The sequence below is a fragment of the Mirounga angustirostris genome, unplaced genomic scaffold (genome assembly GCF_029215605.1).
Source record: "Mirounga angustirostris isolate CCGP_5_RB_7025 unplaced genomic scaffold, mMirAng1.0.hap1 SCAF_2, whole genome shotgun sequence".
Lineage (NCBI taxonomy): Eukaryota > Metazoa > Chordata > Mammalia > Carnivora > Phocidae > Mirounga > Mirounga angustirostris.
In genome coordinates, this window is record NW_026991710.1 from 16,749,492 (window position 1) to 16,764,195 (window position 14,704).

At 39.4% G+C, this 14,704-nt stretch overlaps 1 protein-coding gene across 3 annotated transcripts in view; it reads right to left on the reverse strand.

The window, feature by feature from the left end:
• KCNIP4 (potassium voltage-gated channel interacting protein 4) overlaps positions 1–14,704 on the reverse strand; it is a 1,124,788-nt gene that overhangs the window by 276,650 nt on the left and 833,434 nt on the right. The window contains exons 1-2 of one of the 3 annotated variants that reach the window (XM_064584334.1): positions 6,694–6,777; positions 2,757–2,891 (exon numbers count right to left, since the gene is read on the reverse strand). The exons of 1 other annotated variant lie outside the window; for it this stretch is intronic. The gene's annotated coding sequence lies outside the window, so the exon portion shown is untranslated. Of the gene's footprint in view, positions 1–2,756; positions 2,902–6,693; positions 6,778–14,704 lie in introns of those variants that run through there. One more of the 3 variants, XM_064584335.1, reaches the window with a different exon arrangement.

The window sequence follows — 14,704 nt, forward strand, 5'->3', positions numbered from 1 at the left end:
GTTACCAGAGGGGAGGTGGGTGGGGGATGGGCTAAATAGGTGATGGGGATTAAGGAGGGCACTCACTGTGATGAGCACCTGGGGCTGTATGGAACTGTTGAATCACGATTTTGTACACCTGAAACTAATACTGCACTATATGATAACTAATTGGAATTTAAATAAATACTTAAAAAAAAAAGAACTGAGCATATCTCTTGGCATTGGAAGCAGGAGTCAAAAACTAGGCGAGTTGGGGTGCCTGGGTGGCTCAGTCGTCAAGCATCTGCCTTCGTTTCAGGTCATGATCCCAGGGTCGTGGGATCGAGCCCGCGTCCGGCTCCCTGCTCTGCCGGAAGCCTGCTTTTCCCTCTCCCTCTCCCCCTGCTTGTGTTCCCTCTCTCTGTCAAATAAATAAATTAAATTAAAAAAAAAAAAAAAGAACTATGTGAGTTGTTTCATGCCTACTTTTCAAAAATAAAGTACTCGAGTTGCTAGATTCACAATAACATGGCCTTTGCTAGAAACAAATTTGGCAGACAATGATGAAACCCCAGCAAACCTTCAGCTTGGATTTTTAATAGCAAATTAGTTCCAATTAATTGCCTCAAATGGATAGAATCATAGTTAGCATTCAGCTTGGTCTTTCTCATTAGTAACTTCCGCAGTGCTTCTGCCAGTGAGTTTTATAAAGTAGCCTTGTAAGCAAACACATAAAATGCTTTCCACAACTTCCACAATAAAACACTCCTCTTAGACTGTCATTAACTTTGCCCCAAAGATTCCCTTGTCTTTTGTTTTTTTATTACCTTTGGTGCTTGGGGAATTCCGAGATGCCGTAACCGAAGGGCTCTTTATGACTCATACTAAAGCACTGCTAACAGTCTCAGGAGCGCCATGACTTTTAGACTGGCCTCCTTCTTCCTCCCACTTTCCCAGAGCTTCAGGGAAGACACACAAACACTGCCTGATTCACCTTCTGTCGAAGGGCTTTGAATCCCTTCACCTCTATCAGGTGGGGGGTAAAAGTTCTACAGCTTCAGTCCTCCCACACAGAGGAATGGCTTCTCATGAACAAAGCTCTCAGAAAACAGGGCGATAATCTCTAAACATTAGTCACACAAATGATGATGCAACTAATGTAGGTGAACCGTCAAGCCTTCCGCGAGCATCAGCTTGGTGAGGAAAGTACAATTAACTCCCCATTTTACAGATGAGGAGTCTGAGAGTCAGAGAGGTTGAAGACTTGCTCACTGCAGGATGGGAGAGAGCTGAGCTTCCAAAGCTTTGTATCTCCAGTTCCAACTCAGTGCCCGAGCTCCTCTACGAGGTACCCTGGGCTCAGGGGTCCAAGATGGAAAAGGCTGCATTGTACAGCACATCCTCTAGGTTATCATCCCCATGTTTATGTGGGTGAGTTGAGGCAGTTTTTCCAAATGCACAAGACCGATGGTGAGTGAACTCTGAAGTGGCCGATATGAGACAGGTGTATCTGCAGAAACTCACTTCAGGAGAGAGTAGCAGAAAATATTTTGTAACCCTAGATAGACTTAATCACTTATGGGCCCTGGAATCCCCTATAGGGCCTTAGTGTTCCATTCTAGACTATCCTTTTTTTTTTTTTTTTTGAATACTATTCTATTTCTTAAACTAATTCCTAATGGGTGTTCTCTATATGCCAGATCCTGCCTTCAAGGCACCTATATTCTAGTAGAAGAGACAAAATAATGTGGATGATTTCAGGTTCTTATAACTGTTATGAAGGAAACAGAGTGATTCAGTGGACAATAATATTTCATTGATCTTACTTATTTATGGGTCTGCTTTTATTAAAAGACTATAAACTCCTGGGAGTGGTACTTTTTTTAAATTCATTTTTACATGCTTAATCTCTAGCATGATCTTAGAGACCCAGTGAGTGCTCATTTCATGAATGAACAGACTACTGAACATGTGAAGCACCTATCAATGAAGCACTCCGAAGGATTGCTGGAAGAGCAGAAATGAGTAGCTCAAAGGAAGGCCTATTTTCTCCATTGAAACTGAAGCCAAAATGCTTTCAGACATTCTTTCTTTGAAACATTTGCTATTTCCATACTAAGGGGAAGACTGTTTTCTCTATCACATTTTCCACTAGTGGCTACCTCCCCTGAATACTTTAAAGGACACGAGGTCACAACTGGCTATTTCCTAGAAAGGATTAAAGATAATTAAAGAGGAATATTGATTTGGGGCTTCAGGCTGTGGGGATTTGGGTTTCTTTGTTGGGTTTAGAAGGCAAGTTCACTACCAAAATATTGCAGCTGATCCTCTTACAGAAAGGAAAATGGTCACATTTTGAAAGAGCATCTTGATTTCTACTTACCACTGATTTAAAATTGCCTCAGACCTAGAATCCAAGCAGTACCTGCTCAATATAACCATACTCTTCTTTACTGAGCAGGATATGTATGAAAATCAAGGTTTCTTTTTGAAAAAACCATACGATCTGCACTCCAGCTTAGCCTTGATTATATCAAAATTTCAATTCATGAAGGACTAATGAATGAGATCTCAGACACCTGAAAATACACAAATAGATCTACAGTGTGTGGATGGAAATGACTAGACAGGTGTTCAAATGCCCTGTCCAAAAACATTCTAAGTTCTTTTTTGAATAGTATTCATTCCCCGTTTCACCTATATTGTTATTTTGGTTAACTTCCTTCATGTGATAAGATAAATGCATTTTTCTTTTACCTGACATGGAATTGAGTTTTGAAGAAGAGAGAACTTACCATAGAAAACCAGACTAATCAATGTTCAACATGCCTCAGCTTGTCTTTCTCAGCTTCAACCTTTAACCCCTCAAACTCTTTGAGCTTCCACCCTTCAGCTTTGTAGCAAGGGTTTCTGATAATATATAGGAGTATCTGCAGATATAAAATAGTAAGGATTTAACATAATGTATAAGAATACCTGACATGTTCTAGATACATCGTTGACTCTCGGTGAAATTGAGCAGTGTTATCAGACTCTCTTTTGGCCAGCATATATCATGAAAAGTGACCCATTATCTAGAGCTAGCAATTATTAGGTGTATCTTCTCTGCTTTCTTTGCTCAATGAACTATATTCTATCAGAAGTTTCTCATGCAGTCTCAATCTTAAAGATTTAACTTCACGTTTCAAAAAACTAACCATGCAAAGCAGTTTCAAATTAAAGTAATTGAATTTGGATTATGGAGCAAGCAGGCAAGACAGAAGAAGGGCATTTTCAAATAAGCTCCTGTTCATATTTCCAAAATCCCACATCTGGGAAAGACACAGATAAAATTTTACTCCCTGTGTTCTATTTGTTGCTGACCACAGTTTAACTGCAACCAGATATGAAATCATCCAGGTAAATGCAAGGAAGCTAGAAATGATTTTTTTAATGATGACAAAAACTAAGCTTTTTGATCTGCACAGTAACTAGAAGAAAAACCACTTGGGAGAAAACATGGGAATACAAGCAGACAGCATGCTATAAATGTCTGGAGGCAAATATTATTTTATCTAAATGAAACATATTGCAGATTTGGCAGCCAGCAGCTTCCATGATGAAATCAGCATGAAGTAAAGGAAATGGGAATCAGGAGAGCTGGGTCTGATGTTAGCCCTGCTACTTGTTGCTTTGCCCTTCTCTGTCAGGTAAGATAAAAGCCTTACCCATCCCCGACCTATACCTCTGAAACCAATAATACGTTATGTGTTAAAAAAAAAAAAAAAAGAAGAAGATAGCAGGAAGGGAAGAATGAAGGGGGGAAATCGGAGGGGGAGACGAACCATGAGAGACTATGGACCCTGAGAAACAAACTGAGGGTTCTAGAGGGGAGGGGGTGGGGGATGGGTTAGCCTGGTGATGGGTATTAAAGAGGGCATGTACTGAATGGAGCACTGGGTGTTATATGCAAACAATGAATCATGGAACACTACATCAAAACTAACGATGTAGTGTATGGTGATTAACATCACATAATAAAATAAACTAAAATTAAAAAAAAAAGAAAGAAAATTGTATGCACATTTATATCAAGATACATAAGTCTGATCATAGGAGCATTGTTAATAATATTTCCAAACTTGAAACTGGAGGGTATTATGCTGAGTGAAATAAGTCAATAAGAGAAGGACATGTATCATATGACCTCACTGATATGAAGAATTCTTAACCTCAGGAAACAAACTGAGGGTTGCTGGAGTGGGGGGAGGTGGGAGGGATGGGGTGGCTGGGTGATGGACATTGGGGAGGGTATGTGCTATGGTGAGCGCTGTGAATTGTGTAAGACTGTTGAATCACAGACCTGTACCCCTGAAACAAATAATACATTATATGTTAAAAAAAAAAAAAAAGAAGAAGATATGAGGAAGGGAAAAATGAAGGGGGGTGGAATCGGAGGGGGAGACGAACCATGAGAGGCTATGGACTCTGAGAAACAAACTGAGGGTTCTAGAGGGGAGGGGGTTGGGGGGATGGGCTAGCCTGGTGATGGGTATTAAAGAGGGCATGTACTGAATGGAGCACTGGGTGTTATATGCAAACAATGAATCATGGAACACTACATCAAAACTAACGATGTAGTGTATGGTGATTAACATCACATAATAAAATAAACTAAAATTAAAAAAAAAAGAAAGAAAATTGTATGCACATTTATATCAAGATACATAAGTCTGATCATAGGAGCATTGTTAATAATATTTCCAAACTTGAAACTGGAGGGTATTATGCTGAGTGAAATAAGTCAATAAGAGAAAGACATGTATCATATGACCTCACTGATATGAAGAATTCTTAACCTCAGGAAACAAACTGAGGGTTGCTGGAGTGGGGGGAGGTGGGAGGGATGGGGTGGCTGGGTGATGGACATTGGGGAGGGTATGTGCTATGGTGAGCGCTGTGAATTGTGTAAGACTGTTGAATCACAGACCTGTACCCCTGAAACAAATAATACATTATATGTTAAAAAAAAAAAAAAAGAAGAAGATATGAGGAAGGGAAAAATGAAGGGGGGTGGAATCGGAGGGGGAGACGAACCATGAGAGGCTATGGACTCTGAGAAACAAACTGAGGGTTCTAGAGGGGAGGGGGTTGGGGGGATGGGCTAGCCTGGTGATGGGTATTAAAGAGGGTACGGATTGCATGGAGCACTGGGTGTTATGGGCAAACAATGAATCATGGAACATTACATCAAAAACTAATGATGTAATGTATGGTGATTAACATAACATAATGAAATAAAATTTAAAAAAAAAAAGCCTTACCCATTTGGGAAGCTGGTGTAACTATTGGATTAAGTGACCCACACACAAACACACGGCACAAAGCTGGGTCAGGGTAGATGCTCAGTGGATAGCACTTTGCTTTCCCTGCTTCCCTCCTTTGCACATGTCTTTGGGCTACTCCAGGCCTCAAGTTTCCACTTCTGTGAGATGGGAAAAGCCTTAAGGGTATTCTATGTTTCCCTATGATTCTAAAAGGAGGGTTAGGACATTGTAATGCTACAGTTTTGTTTTTTTGGGGGGGAAGATAAAGTGATAAACATTATGACCCTAGAAAGGGGAGAGGGAGAATTTTCCTTAATAGGAGAAATCAGAGATCTAATGACATCAATGCATCATAACAGTGGAGAATTTCCTGTCCAGGTAAATTGATTCAGCTCTTGCACAGTGTTTAAAGGCTTTATTAGGCTACTTGGAGGAACATTCAGTATAGTTTTTCTATTCCGTGACATCGTGGAGATGATTTAGCAAGCAGTTGCTGGAGGGTGTCTAAGCACCAAATTGTTAGGAAAGAAAGTTATCTTGGCCAATGAGAGTAGGGCAGTCTCTGTCAGCCTCAGTTTTACATAATGTGGAAGAAGGTTCTTAGCTAACTAATGCCACTAAAAGAATAAAAATGGATTGTGACACTGAGATAAGCAGTGCTTTCTAGAGGTACCTTTCACTTTGTACTTGTTTTCTGGACAGAGTGGTAGAGGAAAATAGAACCAGTGTTTTTTGGAAGGCTGACATGTGCCAAAAACTGTGCTAATTTTTTTCAGATAAATAATGATATGAAAAATAACAACTTATGTATCAAGTATTGTGCCAGGTGTTTTGCATACATTATGCCACTTAGTCCTCATATGCATAGGAGGAAACTGAGGCACAGAAAGGGAAACTTGCTGAAAATAGCCAAAAGTCAAATCCACTGGACACAAAAACCATTTCATCTCACTACTGTACTATGTTGTCCAGAACACGTATTAGTTTCCATTGGATGGATTAGAAATACAATGGGGCTTGATCAGTTATCAGTCTTATAATTCTGGAGTAGAAATTCTTCTCCAGGGTGCTGGCAGATATGCTCTCCTCAAACATCTGCTGAAAACTTCATGCCTGGCTCCACCCACAGCTGGGTGATCCTAATAGTCTCTCATGAAATCCATAGCTTCTCCTGGAAGGGGCAGTGGCCAGCTTTCCATTCATTCAGCTCACTTATCTCCCCAAAATCCTTCTTCACATCATTGTTGTAGGATTCTTATTTGAATTCTCTAGTAAATGATCTTACTGCCTCAGTTTTCTCACCAATAATCACCTCCTAAATAAGCTGCACCTGCTTTTCATCCTTTTACCCATTTAAAAGAAATGTAGACTTGCCCCTACATCCCCTCTAGCAAGAGCTCCAACCCCTGAAGCTGCTAATGCTTACCTCCAAATCCATTCTGTCCCCATTCTGGGACTTTTCTTCTGTCTTCTTGTTCACACCTTTCTCTGTTATCTAGTCACTTCCATGAGTCTCTGGATTCCTCATGTCCTGGGTATTCCCCCATCTCCCAATGCTGCTGAGTCATCATGACCTAGCTAGGGATTAGATTTGAGACTACCTGCTCTTTTATCCAACTAGGATTCCTCTTTAAAGCATTAGGATGATTATCGCAATGCATGCTTCCTAGGTTTGTGGTGAGAATGAGATCATACAAATGGCATGGGATTTTGAAGTTACATACAAATATAAGACACCCTCATTATTCATTATCAGACCTACGCATTTTCCAGCAAAGGAGATACATAATTTTTGCTTTTATTTTTACTCTGGGAATAGTACCTTATTTTACTTTATGCTTTTCTATGAACAAGAAATCTATAATGTGTTCTATAGGGGCACATAAATCCCTCTTTTTTTGCAAGCTATAAGTTCTAGATTTAGCTTTAAAGAAGCAAGTGAAGGATAGCATAATGTGCCACCCTCAAATATGCCACCTTAAAATAAGGATTTTTTCTGAGTTGAAGGCAACTGAGAGGAAGCAGATTTAAGAAAAGCTCTCTGCCTTTTCCTACTTGCCTAAAAGCAGGACATAAATTTTCAAAGATGTCCCTTCTCCCCTCTGTACCAGGAAGGATAAAAGTTAATCACCAGAGACATTTGACTCACCCAGCCAGAAGACTGAACCAGAAAAATCTATAAAACACACTTTACTAACTAGCCTTCATCTTCATCCATGGAAGCCTATAACTGCTTTCCTCCATCCTGTCATTTCTTCACAAATGTATTGTTCTTTGCTAAAAATGCAGTATAAGCCAGAGTTCTAAGCTAACTTTTTGCACTCTTCATTTTTCCCTGCTGAGGTATATATGTTAATAGACATCTGCTTGTTTTCCTCTGGTTAATCTATCTTTTATTACAGGAGTCTCAATTAAGAACTCAGAAGAGTATAGGTAAAATTATTTTTTCCTCTCTTACACAGCATCTTTGTCTCTTGGTGGGTTTTTCCAAGATCTCCAGAATTGTATGCCCACCATGTTTGTCTACATCTCATTACCCCTAGTTTCTTTTATCAACAAATATCCTATTCTTGTTATCCCTCCTCAGGTGCCCTCTACTTCTCTAGAACCTGCCAGCATTTGCTATTCCCCATGTATAGGTTTTGTGACCTCTTTCTAATTAACTAAGACAATTATACTGCCTCATCAGCATCTGGTTTAAACTCCACTTCTACTAAGCCAGGCACACTAGTATCATCATCTAAATTAGATCTACTGGGGAGCCTTTTATGAGGACTCCAGGCATCAGTGATCAAGCAACCTAATAGGATTATTCATTTTTCTGTTCTGAACCCTAATTGCCTGTATTACATAATTAAGTATCATATATACACCACATCACCAAACTAAACTGTCATTTCCTAAGGAAAATCAATGCCTGAAAATGTTCTTGATAGATATGATTCGTGAACAAAAAATAATATATATAGAGAAAGTATATAATGTAGAGAGGTATAGAAAGTATACAGATAGAAAGTATACACACACACACACACACACACAGTAGATGTGTAGATGCTCAGGTAAAAATGGCACAGAAAGATAATACGACATTGTATATTCCTAACAATAATAAAAAAATATATATAGTCAATTCTCATTATTTGCAGCGGTTATGTTCTGTAAAGTTATTACAAACACTGAATTAGTGAATACTGAATCACTGCTTTTGAAGATATATAGGATTAAGTTCTTTCAAGTCTCTGGTCACAAGATTTTCATCAACAAATCAATATATAACCTTGTCTGTGTATTTCTTTTTAAAGTTACCCTATTTAATATATACAGTAGTCCTCCCTTATCCACAGGGGATACATTCCAAGATCCCCAGTGGATGCCTGAAACTGCAAATAGTACCGAACCCTATATATACCATATTTTTTCCTATACATACATGCCTACGATAAAGTTTAATTTATAAATTAGGCACAAAAAAAGATTAACAATAAAAAATAATGATGAAATAGAACAATTATAGTGTTATACTGTAATGAAAGTCATGTGAATGTGGTTTCTCTAAGTATCTATTGTACTGTACTCACCTTTCTTGTGATGATGTGAGATAATAAAATGTCCTGTGATGAGATAAAGTGAGGGGAATGACACAGGCATGTGATATTGCATTGGGTTCAAATGGCTTTCTGATGATAGGTCAGAAGGAGGAGCATCTGCTTCTGGATGTTGACTGTGTAACTGAAACCACTGCAAGTGAGACTGCAAATAAGGGCAGGGGTGCTACTGTACTGTTGATTCATTAACATTGGATTTACAGCCAATGACACTATAACTCACACCTACAAAGCTTATCTAGTACACCTATTTTCTCCATAAGGCACTTCGAAGCCTTCTTAAGCACAGGAAGACCAGACAGCACTTAAGCCCTATGCATGGGGACCATCTTAGAGAGGGAAATTACCAAGAAAAAGCACAGAAGTATGAAAAGCATGGAACCAAATAGATGGTGAAAAGGACACCAAATAGATGGTGAAAAGGCATGAGAACTGAAATAAGAAGGCTTAGAATCGCCTTGTTACCTCCCTGGGAACTCCGCTGGGAATGACACAGGGATTGTCATCAGGCAACTCTGATATTTTGCCCCTCCACGGATGTCCACAGCAACCGTGAGTGTTGATGTGCTATGAATATTGATTTTGGGGTTACAGACAAATTTTAGTGAGTAAATGAATTTGTACATATGGAATCTGTAAAGAATGAGGATTGATTATTTATAAAGAAAGAATAGAAGGAATTGTGTAGGGGGCGCCTGGGTGGCTCAGTCGTTAAGCGTCTGCCTTCCGCTCGGGTCTTGATCCCAGGATCCTGGGATCGAGCCCCGCATCGGGCTCCCTGCTCGGCGGGAAGCCTGCTTCTCCCTCTCCCACTCCCCCTGCTTGTGTTCCCTCTCTCGCTGTGTCTCTCTCTGTCAAATAAATGAATAAAATCTTTAAAAAAAAAAAAAAAAGAAGGAATTGTGTAATTAAAAAAATAACTTTTGGAGCCCTTTAAATTGTTAATATTTGAATAGGCATTACTTTAACACCCGGAAGGAATAAATCTTTAAAAAGTTTAAGTCACGGGCGCCTGGGTGGCTCAGTCGGTTAAGCGACTGCCTTCCGCTCAGGTCATGATCCTGGAGTCCCTGGATCGAGTCCCGCATCGGGCTCCCTGCTCAGCGAGGAGCCTGCTTCTCCCTCTGACCCTCCCCACTCTCATGCTCTCTATCTCATTCTCTCTCTCAAATAAATAAAATCTTAAATAAATAAATAAATAAATAAATAAATAAATAAAATAAAAAGTTTAAGTCAGGCACACTAGTATCATCATCTAAATTTCAAAAGCAGAGAATGGAAATTTTGCTGTTAGAGATTACCAACAATTTTTTTTTTTCCAAGGTGATGTAGGGAAAGATCAAAGGTCAATTAGGATTTACACTCGCATCCTGCTTTCAACACTTACAGCCATACAACCCTTGGCAAGCTACTCAGCTGGGTTCTAGCTTCCTTAATTTTGTGTGAAGCCTTGAGGATCTTGATAAAATGCAGATGGATTAAGTAGGTTTGCATTGGAGCCTGAGATTCTGTATTTCTAATAAGCTCGCAAATGATGTTGATGCTGCTGGTTCATGCATGACCACACTTTGAGTAGCAAAACCTGAGAACATTTCAAAAATGACTTCTAATCTCCATGGTCTGCTTTGTCTCAAAATGTTTCCTTTCTTTCATTTTTCACAACCTTTTACCTATTGACCGAAGCTCTGATTCCTAAGTATAATAAACCTCATGCAATTAAAGGGAGAATCAGAGGGCGCCTGGGTGGCTCAGTTGGTTAAGCGACTGCCTTCGGCTCAGGTCATGATCCTGGAGTCCCTGAATCGAGTCCCGCATCGGGCTCTCTGCTCGGCAGGGAGTCTGCTTCTCCCTCTGACCTTCCCCCTCTCATGTTCTCTCTCTCTCTCATTCTCTCTCTCAAATAAATAAATAAAAAAAAAATCTTTAAAAAAAAAAAAAAGGGAGAATCAGAGCCAAAAGTTGCTGACAATTCCTTTGGTTTCTCTATGCTACTCTCTCCTCAATTCCACTGAGCATAAATTGTATATAAGTTTAGATGAATGAAACATTTGGGACTTCGATAATACAGGTGACATGAAGTCATAGCTCTCGAATCCACATTTTAATTATTAGGGAAATGGGATCATGGAAAAATGAATAGAGAAACCTGAAGAGGAAAAAATATGAATAAAAAATTAAAAACACAATTTACCCTTCAAATAGAAATCTGCTGTTCATTAAGCACTTTCCATGTGCCAGACATATCATTGCATGACTAATGAAATACTCTATAAATGAGTGATTGATTACCCAAGTAATTTGATAAACTCAGACAGCTATCGCTTTTGTTTTGTGCTGTACAACATTGCTTTTTTTCTTTCAATGACTGTGAATGATTTATATAGAAGAATGGGAAATTTTAATTTGATATGGTTGATAAGATGTTTGATGGGGCTGTCACAATGACAGCAAATTTTCAATGTGTTTATTGGGGTTACCTATGATGATTGAAATTCAAAAGGCAGTCAGAAAAGTATTCGTTCCCACTGCCCTATTTTGAGTGCAATGCAAATGAAAAGAGTAACATAACACAGAATTATCATGATTTCTAGGAGGAAAACACTGCTGTTCCGTCTGTGTCCAAGAATGAGTAGAATCACAAATGGAAGGTGACTGGCATATTTAAATGATCCAGAATGGACCTGGCAAAGCAAAGGAATAAAGTCCTGCACTGGTAGAAAGAAGGGCTGACCCATTCAAATCTCAAGTCCGTACTATTTTACTGACACATAGTATAAAATATGGATTGTCATTCTCTACTTAATTTTTGTCCTGTGAAGATGTTAGCTCTTTACGCTTTGATATTTCTGTTTTGAGTTTCAAATTCAGAATGGTAAATAGGATCTAGGCTTTTAAAACAAGTCAGGAAATATTCTGTTTGAAAAAGGAGAAGATCTTTGAGGGAGAGAGTTACTGGCTAATTTATTAAAGATAAATTATATATATATATTTTACTGAGGCTTTTTTTTTTTTTAAGATTTTATTTATTTATTTGAGACAGAATGAGAAAGACAGAGAGCACATGAGAGGGGGGAGGGTCAGAGGGAGGAGCAGACTCCCTGCAGAGCAGGGAGCCCGATGCGGGACTCGATCCTGGGACTCCAGGATCATGACCTGAGCCGAAGGCAGTCGCTTAACCAACTGAGCCACCCAGGCGCCCCTACTGAGGCTTATTTTAAGATGATATCTACTCTGCCACTATAAGAGCGTGAGCATTAAAGAACAAAACATAAAAGGCACAGTCTTAGTGTATTTTGGCATCTCTTTTTCTAAGGTTTTTCTTGCCAGCACATTAATTTACCTTTTCAGGATTTTTTTTCTCTTATTGTCTTAAGATTTTGAGCATAAGAATGAGGACTATTCAAAGGATTCTTGGAATCCTCCACAGTGCCTATCGTACAATGATTAGCATCTGTCATGTCTACAACGTAATAATAATAAAATGATAGTTACCATTTTTATTGAAAACTCCTCTGACGGGCATTCCGATGAATTTTGTACACATATAATTGATACTTCTGACGATAACTCAACTGGGGGGGCATCATTGTTCCTTTTTGACACATGAGGAAATTGAGTCTCAGAGAAGTTAGTGGTGAGCCTCCTGTCACAGAGATAGTAAGCAGGAGAGCCTTGTTTTCTCTGGCTCCAAACATATCCATCATCACCGCAGCGCTGGAGAAATAGCTATCTAAGAAAACAGTGTTTAAGAAAAGTCTCATAGTGCTGCCTACTTTCATTTTAGCCATTTGCCAAACCACACTGACTCCACATGCCAAAATAACTGCCAAATGTTGTTGTAAGGCCATTTCAAAGGGCATAGAGTATCTTCCAACTTTATTTGCTAAAATAATCTGGCCTCCACAGTCTGGCCTGTGAGATCTTTCTCCATTAGTTAATTCCAACCTCATTTTCCTCATTCCCCTTTAAAGCTTAACAGACCATTTTTTTTAAGCTCATGTTAATATCATGTGTATTCAACTATCAAGAACATCTGCAACCCTCCAATATATGCAGGAGGCAGTATGGTATGGTAGAAGAAGTCTAAAACTGGATTTGAAAGTTCTAGTACCTTCTTATAACAACATTTCTTAATTCTTGCCTTGACCACCCTGGCTGCAACTGTGTTCTTGCCTCCACAGTTATTCTGAATTCCTTCACCCTGAGGTATTTTTATTCATAGCACTAATTGCATACATTAGTCAGTGTAAGTAATTCTACCTCATTCTATGGTAATGAACAAATGCCACATTTCATTGGGTTAGCCAACAGGGTTTTTCCCTGCTTCCATAACAGTTTGATGTAGGTCAGATGGCCCTCCTCCATCTCTGTGCTCTACGATCTGGCCTATGGAAACACTGAAGACAAAAGAATAAGAAGGGATGGGAGAGGCATGTTGGAACTTAACCGGCTTGGCCTGAAAGTGACCCACATCACTTTTGCTCACGGTGCACTGACCAGACTAGTCACGTGGTCCTAAACTAACAGCAGTCAGGGCTGGGACATGTAGAGTGGCTTATGTATATTTGGTGAACACCATCATTATCACCATCACACCTTACAATAGAGTTCATATTTATTTCTGTTCCTCCTCTCGCTCCCTTTCACTAGAAAATTTTTCCTATGGTTATAGATTTTCTTTTATTGTCATAGTAACAAGATCAAGCAGAACAGTGGCCGGTACACAGTGAACACTTGATAAACAGATGTTAAATGAAAGAACATTTGTGATTGATTACAGAGAGCTACACATTCTTTGATACTTCTTTCACTGAAAAGTAGGGTCTGTGTCCCTCCCCTTGAATCTTGGCCGGCCTATGATAACTTTGACCAGTACATTATGGTGGAAGTAACACTATGGCCAGCTGAAGGGCTAACTTTTAAGAGAGCTGGCAGTTTCCACTTTGTTCTTATAGGAGCCCTAAACCCCCATGAAGCGGGTCTGACAATGCTGAGATGGCCATACCATGAGGAAGCACAAGGTAGTCATTTGGGAAGACGGCATGGAGAAAGAGATAGAGGTGTCCTAATAGCCCCCAGCTCTTTCAGCATCTTATGGTTATCTCAGCTGAAGTCACAGACACTGTGGAGCAGAAACACATCATCCCCGTCTGAATCCCTGACCCACAAAATAATATGTGGTAATGATCATTGCTCTTTTAAGTCACTGTGGTTTGGAATGGTTGGTTATGTCACAACAGGTAATTACACTAATTGTTCACGGGTGACTCACTCTTGCTCTTCAACCTCCAAACCTACAGACGTGGCTCTAATGCATGCATTACCTCTCAGGACCTCGGGCTCAATGTTTTAAAAAGATGTTAGTTTTTTCATGTTATCGTATAGATGTTTCTTTTCTGTGAAATCCTTTTGTCTGTGTGATGAGTTTGAGGACTGTCTTCTTTTCTATACCCTGAAGGCTCTGTGTATGTGCATCGCTCACAGCACTCAGGACACCTGATTACATAAAAACATACATATTTATGTTTTACTTGCTGTGATCTGCATCTCAAGTGTTTTCATCCTGTGCCACATTACCGTGCACCTTTTAAGGGCCTCTGTCATTCCCCACTTCTTATCTTCCACCCAAGGAAACAATGTGAAACCCAAGTGAATAAAAGTAACACTGTTAGAAAGATTGCTTTTAACCCATTCCCATGTATTAATAATTTTAAAAGCCAATCATTCACATAAGCTATTTTTAGGTAAATTTACTTGTGGACACGCTTTATAACTGAATTCCATTCATCTCATGGCTCATCTCAACAAACCCACGTATCCAGCAACCAG